A 13,752-nucleotide genomic window follows, 5' to 3' on the forward strand; every position below is an offset into this window, starting at 1 on the left:
ATAGATATAAAAGGTCATATGGTAAAAACAGGGTAATTAAAATAACACAATAACAAAAGATTGTAGCTATATTCAGGTATTAAAATAAAGAGTGAAAAAATACCTGAGAAGTATTGGTCATTATCGTTCAAATAGACTGTCTCCTAAATGTTACACACTTGGTTACTTTCACCCAAAATGAATAGATAATATATATAATAAAAGAGTTTGATTCCTGTCTTTTTTATTAGCTTTTACACCTCCTCCAGATTAAATCATTTTTTTGAACCCTGAATGAAAAGAATGTCACAACAAAACTATATATTTTTTCTGTATTAATAGGTTTTTCTATATTTTCTCCTAATGTACTTTTCCTAATGATTATTTACATATTAGCATTGTATCACTGATTTCTTGTCTGCTATTAAACTCAAGCAGAGAAAGTCATTTTTTTTCAAAACACACCAGGCTGTCCATTTCCAAGAGGAACATTTATCGTAAAGGTTTGCGGTGGTAGCTTATTGGATGAGAAATACCACAATGTATATCCAAACTGAGTATTGTTGTCAGTGCACATACATTTACCTGTAGAGATATATACTGGATATATTAATGACACCCTAGTGAAATTAATACACATACCATAAAATTATTGTTATTGATAATTGGTGACTATATATCTCACCCGTGTCATAGTTTAAAGGTGTGAGTCTCAGGACCATAATCAGACATAAAGCGTTCAAGATGCTTGATTCGTCTCCCGTGTTGCCACAAACATGTGCTATATTGATTTTTTCACCAAGAGGGATAAGTAAATAAGTATCGTTCATTATTAACCATGCTAAAATGCTTTTACTGTCAATTTAAAAAAAGTGACGAGCAGGGAGGAGAAGGGCAATGAATTATGAATGGCTTGTACTTTTTAATTTTGCCGAAAATTAATTCCTGGGTGAGGCATACAAGCGGGCGGTGTGAAAAATTGTTTTTCGTTGATTTTTTTAGAAATTTTAAAAGGTTAAATGTAGGAAATTGGAATATAAATTGGATTTAATTGGACACCATTGTTTAAAAAATCTGCCACTGTCCCAACTGAATGTTCACTCAGATAACCTCTGGATGAAATGTGCTATAGCAACTTCCGCTGTTGTAACCACGTCGTGAATGTCATTAAGACATTCCAACTGAAGTTGAAGAACACACATAGCTCACACACCACCCACAGTTAGCACACAGTTGCATGTCACTGCTTCCAAATATGGCGCACATGGTAGTGGTACGAGACGAACATCTAATTATTAAAAATATAGCTATCAAAAATTACTATACACAAGTTTAATGGGGGGGGGGGGGGTAAGGCCGTGCTCAGCAACACTCTCTGCTCTGCTGGGTCTCCGCTTTAGTGGAGAAGCTTTTGACCATGCAAAGGATTTTTTCTGTATTGTTTTGAAAATTCAAGAATGAACACACGCGAAACACAATGCACCTTGAACGATTGTTGTACGTGAAATGTTGCCATTACAAAAGAGGAGACAGAAAGAAGAAGAATAGAATAAGAATCAAAGCAATTCATATTTAACATCTCACACTCAGCAACAGCTAGAACACAACACTAGAATGAATAAGAAGGAGATGTTAACAGCGTGCAGGTTGTGCAAAATAACACAAGCAGAGAGAAATCAGAGAGAAATAAGCATGGGATTAGAACATACAAGCATACAGCATGTACACAGATGTGTGTTTTAATAACTGCTATAACACAAAGCTCAGAATAAAGTCAAACATGTGCTGTTAGACGTGACAGAGTTGGTGTTCTAACCCTCCCATTGTTCCACATTGGTCTGTCTCTGCCTACGTTCGCCTTTTGTCTTGTGCAAGTCTCTGTCAGTGCACTGTGCAGAGGGGATGTAGAGATAAGGGAGTTGTTTCTGCATGTCTACCGTTTAGCCTCCCCCTGGGTGTTATAGGCAACGCAAGGTGAGAGAGGGAGAGAGGGAGAACGCACTACACAAACAAAACCATGCAGCCAGTCCAAACAGGTGCACACACTAATACAAACTATAAAATGAAGCCCCAATTCGCAGTCAGCTGTGCTGGAAAGATGAAATAGCATCGCAGGAGTGTTTTGTAATCAATAATGCATGGCTGTCCATCTTCGGAAAAAGAGAAAGCCCCTCCAAACACACCAGAGGCATCAGACACTTTTCATTTCATGCTGAAGGTCAGCAGAGCAGCATGGACGTCCCTACAGTACAGAACACGAGGAAGTAAACACACACACGCAACCATTTTTGCATTCGCTCCTTCCATACGTAGGTTCAGATTTAGACACCTTTAATAGAGGAGAGCTTTCTGATCTTTTCAACAACATCTCATTACAAACAGGTCCTTTCACAACAACTATGTCATAAAAATGAGCCAAATCACACGTGGCACTTAAAAGTTAGTTAATAAAAAAACATTAATAAGTAATTTTAAAAAATGTCTCTCCAGTTGTTACACCCTTATTCCCTACCCGTTTGTCTTCTCCCTGTCACTAAAGTGATACCAAAAGATGTTACTATCATTTCCTCCTCATTTTCATTTCAACTTATTTTATTACTGTCTACTGTGGTTACTTGGCCTTGATGTAAATTCATCATCACACTCCTCAGCGTTTTTATCAACGGCCATCTGTTCAGTCCAGATTACTGTTAAATATTAATCCCTCTCCATCCTCACTGCATTATGACAGTGTGCTCATCACCTGCTTGGGAGCCATCGTCTGCATCGATTTCCCTCAAGCTTCCGCACATCTGGATGCTAAATTATTCTGACCGCTGCGAAGCCGCTCCTCAGCCACTATAAATACAAACATCCATACACACTCGTAGAAATCCCGCCCGCCACATGCACACATACACAGATGCATATACGTAGTCGCTCTTTGCACACACAGCAATACTAATCTGTGACCGCCTGAATGCAATGCACATATAGACATGAGCACAAAAAGAATACCATCCCCCCTCTTTCTCGTCACACAGATGCAGAGTACATAAAAACTTGTCGTTCTGTTTGCCTCCACACACGCGTACACGCCTGTGTGCACGCACATGCACGCACCCACCTTATCTGACTGTAAAAGCCAGGGTGCTGAGCTAATGCTTGTGCACAGAGGATGACACATAAGGATAATCAGCTTCCTACCACACGAAGCCACGGCCCCATGACAGCTCAGATCAATTAGACACCATTAAAGGCTGGTCCCAGAACAGCCATGGAGACTTCCTAATGTCTTCTTTTGCCTCTGCAGGGTGCTAACAAAATCCATCTTCCTCCCTCGCCCCAAACCTAATTACAGGTAGAGATGCACTGTGTGAGATGAAAAGCTGGGAGACGCTTTGATGGATGGTGGGCTCCTGCAAAACAGAGCAAACAGGTAATTAACATGACAATGGGGATGAGGCAGGGGTCTCATACAAAGACACAAGGGTGGCGGCGGCGGTGGTGGGAGCAGAGGTGTGCATATGTGTATTATGTGTGTGCGTTTGGGAGGACAAAGACACCAAAGTGCAGAAATAAAGGGAGCTGAGGACAAGAGCTTGAAACTTTGATGTGTTGTGAAATCCTTTCACCGTGTGAGCTGTGCTGAAGGAGCACAGATGACAGTCCTGCAGGGACCGACTAGATGCTTAATGGAGGTGTTGAAATCTTGTGCAGAGATAAATAATTGATCCTTTGACAAAATATACCTCATTAATTTTTCATTGGAGTATATTTACGGGTGAATCGTGAAGACGGACGGCTTTATCCGTTTAAATTGTCAGGCGTGTAACCTATAAGAGGTGCTGCTTCTCTTCAGTTTGTAGATCTGACCAAATTGTCTCAGTCTCTTATTTTCCCTGTCAGCCTGCAAGCTCGTATCAAGGAGAATTGGACTCGTTTTACCCCTAAACCATTAACATAGGGTGCTTAAATGTCTCATTTAGACAGAGATAGCACCAAAAAGGTGAAGTGAAAGCAACAGCACAGACTTCCCTACTGTATTTTACGGCTCATGAGAATAACGAGCACACCTTATGTGCTTGGGGAGTTGCATACGGTGGCAAACGGCTGTACATCATGATTCCTCAATGGGCAACGTGTTACACTTCTGTCAGGGTTTCTATGTCGGATGGCAACAATTGCTTGGCAGCGACTTTGTCAGCGAACCTGTTTGTTGTTATTTCACATGGTTGTAAATCCCTTCATATAAAACAAACTACAAGAGCCACGATTCACGGTGTCAGCGTGGTTATAGACAGGTGACCCAGCAAAGAAATATTTAAATGGGTTAGCAAACCCACAGTCATGGTGACAATGTCAAGTATGTCAAATATGTATAAAAGCAGTTTTGACAGTAAACCATAACTTCCTGTAAGAGCGACAGCGACTGTAAAGACCTTTATACTGTGGACAGACAGTGGAGGCCTGAACGCAGCCTGTGTTTAAAACCTTTTAAAGGGTAAATCTAAAGCTTTTTTAGGAGTTTGTCAAACTTGCTCATCATCCTGTCTGTGATGCAAGGACTGGCACCGAAATCTCATCTCTGTCTGTAATAACTGTCTCGTCTGCAGGCAGTCAGTCATACATCCAGTCATTGTTGACAGCAGGCATTGTTTTGACTTGTCTGGTTACATATTTTCAATCATATAATTACATTTACAAGATTCGTCTAGCAGCCAGTGGTAAAACAGAGTAAAATGTTGGCAAAACCACAGTCGATGGCGAGATCTCCTACAAGACGTGTACCATGAGCAAGCATTATTTGTTTGGTTAGGATTCTGGTGGAAAAGTACTCAGATCCTTAACTTAAAGTAAAAGTACCAGTATATTAATGTCAAATTACTTTATTGCAAGTCAGAATTCTATCTCAGCCTATACCTTGAGATGAAGGTAGTTTTAATTATTATTTATATAGTCAGGTACTTTAGTTGTTCCCTGCTATTCCCAGCCTAGGGGTCGGGCCCCTTCAAAGGGTCACCAGATAAATCTCAAAAACAAAAACTAATTCTACACAAATTTGTATTTCTCTTTTCAGACTTTTCTCTTTTGATTTTTGTTTTGTAAAATTTTTTTTTTTTCCTTTTTGGCCCTCAACAATGAAAGGACCTTTTGAAGACAGTGCTGTAAATATACTAACCCTCCCTCTCTTTTCCCCCTGCATCTTTGTATAGACGCTCTTCGATACAGTAAAAAACAAAAACACAATCTGTTTCATCCCAGACTTACATTGTAAAATACTGTTGTGGCAATCTAAATTCCTCACCACTGCCCATCAGCTTAGACTACATTCAGACCCAAACACACAAGAAAATGCTGTAACCCCCTGCTTGATGGCCCGTCACATGATTGAAATACACAGTAATTCCCAGTCTACGGCAGAAATGTTCCTGTGGGATTAGTGTTGTGGACAAGACTCCTTTGTTTTAGATTTCAGTCTAACATTCCCTCCGCTCTCAAATCATTTCACAACAACAAAACTCCTTTCTGTTCAGCTATTACAAACACCGAATGTAATCGGCCAAATCACACTGACCTGCCTCCATCCTTTTAAACATATCTCATTCTTCCCAAAGAAGAAAAAACAAAGATAAGACTAATGTGCACTGCAGATTGCCTTTTCATCACGCTCAATATTTCTGCTACATATTGGAGCCGGTAGCAATTAAGCAACAATAAGCATGCGTCTAATGCCAAGCTATATGTCGGGTCAGCACAATACGGTTGTGAATCAGAGAAGGGGTGTGAATGAGAGACCTGCAAACGCTTTCAAGAGGGACGCTCTGAAACTTCCAGTGCACATTTGTCATGCTTTTAAGTGATTTACAAATGAGAGGCATGCAGGCTTTGTGGGGGAGACGGGGAGAGAGAGAGAGAGAGAGAGAGAGAGGAGTTTTCAGTAAAGGAGCTTTGTGTGTCCCTGCTCCTGCATATAGATGGAGTGAGGGTTGGAAATTGTGTTTGTGCGTCATCAGTGGTCATTAAACCTGGAGATACACCAGAGCCACTTGTAGTATTGTGATGGAGGGCAGAAGGAAAAAGGGGAGAATATGGTGATGATTAATGTTTTCCTGGGTCTTTTTTTTTTGTTATTCATGGTGGGAAGGGGATAGAAACAGTAAGAATGAAGAAGCTTTTGTTCATATTTAAGTGTATGAATAGTCCAATTATGTGAAATAAAACTCCAATAAGTATTTCTATTTCATTTCCATTCATTTATGTTCACTCCCCTGACACCACACCCCCTTATTCCCATGCACACACACAAACACACAAGCACATACACATCACCACTGCCAACCACACAATAATAATATACAATATGTCAAATAAACACATCGACTCCCTGTCAGTGACAATGTCTCGCCAACTTTTTTTTAAACTTCCCCTGACCACTTTTGACTCATTTATTATGACTTTCATTCAGTTTGCAGGGGCGACTTGTTTTAGCCAGGCAGCCCTTGAACAAAGATGAGAGGGAAGAGAGAAAAAAAAAAAGACAGAGGAAGAGGGAGGAGGGACAATCTAAAACGCCACCCATCCCCCTCTCACAAAAAAAGCATGCTTGCCATGATTTCCTCCTTCACCTTCCTATATGAGTGTGTGTTTTTCGACTCAAACTTTCCTGTCCAAGGTCTTAAAGATAATGCAAAACACTCCCGTTCATCGTGATTCACGCGACTACACCGACTTCCAGCACTGATTCAAGAAAATGTGTTAGTAAGTTTGCTGCTTGATTCAACAGGTTTCTGTGTCTGTAAGCAGCTTTGATTTGCAAGTAGACTTTGATAAATATTGTTTCAGTGTGATCCTGTACAAACATACACTCCATATGCCCTCAATTCTTTCGGAATGAGGTCATACACTAACACTTTTCAATGTCAGCTGTTTTGAACATGGCTTCTGTGTTGGAGCTATTGTTACTGGCTGGAGCTGTGTGTGTCTGTGTGTGCAGAAGGGATTGGGGGTGGGTAGGGTGTTGTGAATTTGGATGGTGGCGTGCTTCCCCCCACACACACCCACCCCGACACACACACACACACACACACACACACACACCATCATCCACTTCAGTTAAAGTAAAACATAATAGGCTACATTACAAAGCGGTTTGAGGACTTGGGGGCAATACAAACCAAACAGCTGTCTGGCATAAGTTAGGGAAGGTCAAAACCACACAGTTGTAGTACGGCAGGCACACACAAACACACACATGCCTTGGATATAATTAGCAAGATCAAGATAAGTGGAGGGCAACTCAAGATGTCTGTGTGTGCGTTTTGTGCAAAACAACTATTTGTTAAGTTTTACAATTGCAGATAAATGTGCGGCAACTCCGAGGTTGAATGTACATGCTGCTAGAAAACTGTGCCTGCTGACCACATGTTTGTTTGTACATTAGTTCACACTTTTCAGTTCATCGCACCTGAGGATGGGGAATGTTCTAGAGTGTGGAAAAAAAACAAGGTATGTATGCAGGTTTCTAACCAACTACTGGTGTACAGCCGGTGATTAACTCCTTCAGCCAGAGAGGAGCTAATAACTGAAATCACCTTCTGTAGTCTGGGATGACAGCTTGCATGCACTGTACAAATACATGTAAAAGTCAATATAAACAGGATGTACTAAATGTACTAAAAGTATTAAAAGAAGAGTATTAAAGAACTCAATGGAGAAAAATGGCTGGTTTGAGTTTTGTGTTGTTATTATATATATTATATATATATATATATATATTAGGTTATTATTACTTATACATTGTGTAAAAGCAGGATTTTCCTGTTGTAGTTGGTTGAGGTGGAACTCATTTTGAACTATTTTGTATAGGACTGTAATTAATGATTTGTTCATTATGGGTTAATCTGTTGATTATTTTCTATATTAATCGATTTTTGGTTTATAAAAATTCTGAAAATAGTGAGAAATGTCCCACACCCAGTGGCCAACGTGACACCCTCACAATTGTTTTGCCCAACCAGCAGTCCAAACCTAAAAATAAATACAAATTATGAACATAAATGACAAATCAAACTTTAGCTTCCAATTCATTTTCTGTTATTTGACTCGATGGATCAACTTATCCTTTCAGCGGTAATTGTATATACTGTTGGGTAGTTTAGTTTATAACAATGCATCATATTTTATAAAACCTTTGTGTGCAACAATGATTTCCAAAGTAACCATTAACTAAAGCTGTCAGATTACTGATGGAGTAAAACGTTCAATATTTCCCTCTGAAAGGGAGTGGAGTAGAAGTATAAAGTGGCATGAGAAGAAAATACTCAAGTAGTACAAGTACCTCAGATTTGTACTTAACCACAGTACTTGAGTAAATGTAATTAGTTACATTCCACCACTGCTCACAGTGATGTATGTAACAGAAAGAATGTGTTACAAACAGGGTGTGGACTTTCAAAGACATGGCTGTGTACTCCTCTATTGCTTTGATTTGTAATGTTCTCCCTTTAATTTGTCTCTTGCAAGCAAAGTTTACCACAATGCAATGCTGGATCACAGGACTACCCCTTTAACGATGCCAGTCCAGACAGTGTGAAGCTCAACAACTACCACTGCTGTCAGATTCAACAGTAGCAACATCTGTAACAGTAGTCACACTTGTACTAGCTGTAGTGGCGATATCAATTTCAACTTTTCAGTACTGACGGAGGAGAGAGGGAGGGAGTGAGTGTGGGGGTGAGTATGATAGTGAGTGAGTGAGAGTGTTTGAGGCGAGGGTTAGGTGAGTGGGTGTGTAAGCAGGTTTTAGATATAGTACTATTTCAAGTGTCTGCAAAGCAGCTAATACAGGGGCCTGAACTTTATAGCAGCTCCTCCAGCTCAAATCATGTTTCATGGATTGTCAATAGTGCTGGGCGATAAACCGGAAAATAGTGACACTCGGAGTCACCTTAATTTACTCAGGCAGTGTGTTTGCTGAAAGCTGTTTCCCTGTTGCTTCTGAAATGTCAAGAAAAAAACTACAACTTGCCATAGTCTGGCACATGCTCATCTTCATTCTACATCTTTGTTTAAAAAGCAACAGTGTGCAGTACAACATGATTGGCACAGATGCTAATGCTGGAATAATTTAGCATATTTAAAACATGATTTTTCATCAGGTAATTCAATGCAGGGCTGTAGTTGTGAGGGAGCCTTAATTGTAATTTAAAAAACAAATTTTGACTTTTGTGTCTTGGGGTTGAGACGGGTTGTAAACAAAGCAGTACTGTACAGAAAAAGATATTAATGTGGAATATGTAAAGCACATTTCAATGCATTGTTAGTATGGAGCATGGTTCCTGTTTGCATTTTCTGGAACTCAGCATTGTGTGAAATTCACTACAAGGTTACTGTTATAGCTGTTGCTTTACTGTAGCTGTAGCTGCTTAAATAGCCTAAATCAAATTATTATTATTAAGTCAGTTTTTTAAAGGCTGTGTTAATATCCAAAATCTTTCTTTCTGTCTACATTTTCATGTTGTGGAAATATTCTTGAAATGACTTTAAATGTTGGAAACCCTGTCTGCACATAAGAGTAAAATTGCATCTCCACTTAAAATAATGTTTTTTCTCTTCAGTCAGTCAGTATTTCATAGAAAAGGGGTGACCTACCAAAAACAAAACAAAAAAAGAAAGAAAATGAAAACCACTGGTCTAAGTAACACATCCGTCCCACTCTCTCACTCTCATCACCTCAAGCTCACACAAAAACACACACCCAAACACACACGTATCACTCAGATATGGGGCGTTGAATCAACAAATTTGTGCATGGAGCCAGCTGAACCTTTGCACTATATAATGTGACGAAACCCAACCAGGAAGAGAAAGAACATGTAGCCAGACAAGATACAGGTGCAGCTTTTCTATGCACTGCCCAGACATCTTTTGAAGTGTTTTAGTCTTAGCAGGTGCCAAATCAAACCACATACATACCTGACAGACGAATGACTGAAGAAGAGCAAGAAAAAGAAGCAGCAGAGCGAGAAAGGATGTGCTGTTTAAAGCCCAGTCTCTAGTTATTAGTTATTTACCCAACCCAACCTAAGATTGTGAACCTTTGTGTTTATAATATAAAATAATCTTTTATATTCTTACTGGCATTAGATCTGCTGTTCACATTTCCTTTTGTTTTATGACCCCAAGAACTGAGGGTCTCTGGCACACTGTCACTTAACAAATGAATTAAAAAAGGTTTGTGTAACTAAAGTCTGTGAGTAAATAGGGTGAAATGCTTAGCTGCCTCGTTATGGGATCTCATGGACACATTTCAACAGCAGCGCATTTACCGCAGGTTGGAGAGCTTTCTAAATTGGAGTAATAGAGCCTCATGCCAGACAATAATGTGAGTTAAGTCCTTTAGGGCAAGGAGCTGCAGAGATAGCCAAACAAAAGATAATCAATATCATATGGTGTGTCGCCTGGAGTCTAGACCAGCCTCTCGCTGGCATACTCATCACATGCCTCTGAGCGGTTGTCTACCGCCAGATTCAATGTCAGACACAATGTCAAACAGGCAACACGTCCAGGGCAACGTGTTAATTACAGCATCATCACACAAATAAACAGGGTGGTAATATGACAGCTTTCAAGGCAAGGTATTATTGTGGATGTGTTTCAAATGCAATGGGACTAACGATGTTGAAACAGCAGCTTGGCCTTATTTGAAAAAGGGGAGATTATACTTGGCTGCAGTTGTAGACTTTCTTACACACTGACATAAAATGTAGTCATTTAGAAAAAAACATTTATCAACCTCATATGGTTCCCAAAACACACCGTACGTATGTCTAGAAAAGTAATATCGCATGCATCCAGGCTTGTTTTACCTGATGAGAAAAGTGGAAGTGATACTAAGAGAAGTCAGTAAAAAGGACAAGTGTTTTTTTTAAATGTGGCATTGGACACCATACATGCATGAGTACAAGCCACACTGGTTACAAAGCCAGTGGGGGACACTATGTAAAGCACAATGCTGGCAGCTTCGAGTTGCAGTGTGAGCCAGTGTATAGGTCGAGGCTGATACACAAGCAGCATATAACATACACAAGCTTTAAGTACCTTTTCCTGCCTCCCCTACCACATACACACACACACACACACAATTACATTACACACATAAAACAGCCATCACCACCCACCCCCCATCTATATCTTTTGAACCTGAGGACAGACAGAGGCGGCTCTGTGTTTGAGTTAAAGGGCTACGACAGGAGCGGATACTTCCCTTCCCTCTGTGACAAGCTGTATGTAACAGGGTCGCTGTCACTGGTAAAATACGTGCACGCGTGGCAAGGCACAACAACAAGCTCCCTGCCTGACTTCCTGTTTGCCTTGTGTAAGTCAGACATGGGATCCTTGTGCAAGCTCTGCAACACTCTCGCAGAATGACACAAGATTACGTGATGAAATCCCATGCTGTGATATTCTCGGTGTATCCCCGGTGGCTGTTTTTGTCTTATTGTTTGCTCTCGCGGCACCTTGTCTTGTCTTGAACATGCATGGCTGCCTTTTGAATGAGCTGGGGAGTATGTGTGTACTGTATGTAAGTGGAGGAGGAAGAGGGGGGGGTTGCTGTAGGGAATATGTAGCTACCTTATGAGTTTGTGTTTTGCATGTGTGCACTTTGGGACATCAGTTCTCCTGCAATCAGCCTGTGCACTTTTGCAGCGTTTGTCATGTTTTTCATGCAGAGAATGTGCACGTGCATGTGGCTGCACTTGTTCCTGCATTTGTGCATGTTCAGGGCTAGTTGTGGTGTTGGTTGTGTTGTGTGTGTGGTGCTGGTTAGATTGATAATTCTGGCTGAAGGGCAGGCAGACGTAGGGGAGGGTGAAGGAGGAGAGATGGAGAGGAGGAGGAGGAAGAGGACTGAAGACAATGTGAGCGCTGCAGTATGATCCTGTATCCATCAGGCTGCCTCCTGCAGTCACCGCTGCTTAAAATGCACTGCCAAAGACACACACAGTCTCTCTTTCTCTCTCTCTCTCTCTTCACAGACACCCAACACACAGGGAAAATGCTCCAATCCCCTTGTGCACACAGTCCACCAGTTTCTCATTTTCCAGGATGGGATTATGATAGTTATTACTGCATCGATTTAGCCACTAACTATATTAGGCAACAGAACACAACCTTGGACTTCTCAATTCAGTCACCTTCCCTTTGTACTGAGAGGTTTTCAACAACCCGTTTACCCCTGGCCTCACAAACAGACACCACACTGTAACACCCAGAACCAACACCCAGCAGAGTAAAGCCACTTTTACTTGTGTCATCTCTTGGTGACATTATCGCTATCTATAAGCGTGATTAACGACGGTTTGTGCGTGTGTACTGCCATTTTTTATGTGTCGACCTTTATGTTGATCCGGGGTGACGCAACAAGGATTTGTGTTTCATTGTTGAGGGCTTTTTTGGCAAGGTGGATGTTTGCAGCCCAGCTGGAGCAACGCCGCTAAAATGGCATAGATAACGAGTTTACTCTTTGGGTGGAAGTCCCACCCTCCACTTCCCCTTCCCACCCTTATGGATTTGATAAGATGGAAAGATTAAGGTGTTCAAAAGGAAAGAAGAGGAGTAGAAGCGGGGTGAGAGTGAGTTGGGGGGGGGGGGGGGTTCGAGCATGAGAGAGATGTGAAATTTTTAAAGAGGAGAGGGAGGGGAGGAGTGTAACCAGGAAATAGATGAGATCCAAAAGCTGTTTCAGATTGAGTCAACAAGATAGAGAAAAAGAGAGTGAGAGTGTGGGAGCAGCACTTCTTCCTGTAACGATGAAGAAGTAAAACCTGCTCCGTCTAAATTCAAACCGCGTTTAATCTGGAAACCTTTGTCCCCATTGAAACATCACCTGGAGAGAAAGAAAGAGAGAGAGATTTAGCATGTGTACAAAGCTGCCACCATGTCAACAGGGGGAGAAGAAGAAAATGTGGATTCTCTATCAATAAGATTTATTTGTCTCATACCTACAAAGCGCCGTTGGATTCTTTTCTGTTCAGTTCTTTTATGTTTCTGATGATTAGAGAGAGGTGTGGCAGAAGAGTCCAAAAAGGGCGTTATTTGCCTTATTCAAAAGAGGTAACGCGATATCCCATAAATATTTTAAGCTGTACGGCAAGATGTGGGCTTCCTCCTGCTGCTCAGAGATACAGTATTTGCACATTGTCTGGTTAGGCAACAAAGCACACCACCACCACCAACCCCCCCAACCCTCCCTGAGGTATCTCCTTGAGGGTTCTCCTTGCACTCCTTTGCCAGCTGACAATTAGCATGCGGTCGCTAATGCACTACGAGCTAATTGAGCACAAGGGGGCTGAAGGTGTCAGTCACTGGAGAAGGCTTGTGGTAGCTGCGTATCCTAGTAGCGATCACTAGTGCCATTTCAAGAGACAAGAGAGGGTACACTTTACCCGACCGTTTGAGAGAAGTGGGTCACAACACGAGCAAAAGTGAAGTCAGAGTGGGAAAAAAAGGAAATATTTATCTCAGGAATCAATATGGATAATGAACTGCCGTATGGTAGTGGTTCACATGTGCTACTGATAGCACTGCCACTCAAAGTTAAACAGCAACATTGTCCTATAACTTATTTAATGGTATTCTTTTATTAAGCTATAGACAGGTAACACAAACACACACACACACACACACACATTATATGCAGTAATGTAAATCGATGCTGCATAGAACAGTGCACATCACTGTGTTGGATACCACGGGTAGCTATTATAAGAGCTGCCCTGAGGTGTACGT

Source organism: Morone saxatilis, unplaced genomic scaffold (genome assembly GCF_004916995.1).
Source record: "Morone saxatilis isolate NCDOM2014 unplaced genomic scaffold, NCSU_SB_2.0 Contig24, whole genome shotgun sequence".
In the NCBI taxonomy this organism is placed as follows: domain Eukaryota; kingdom Metazoa; phylum Chordata; class Actinopteri; family Moronidae; genus Morone; species Morone saxatilis.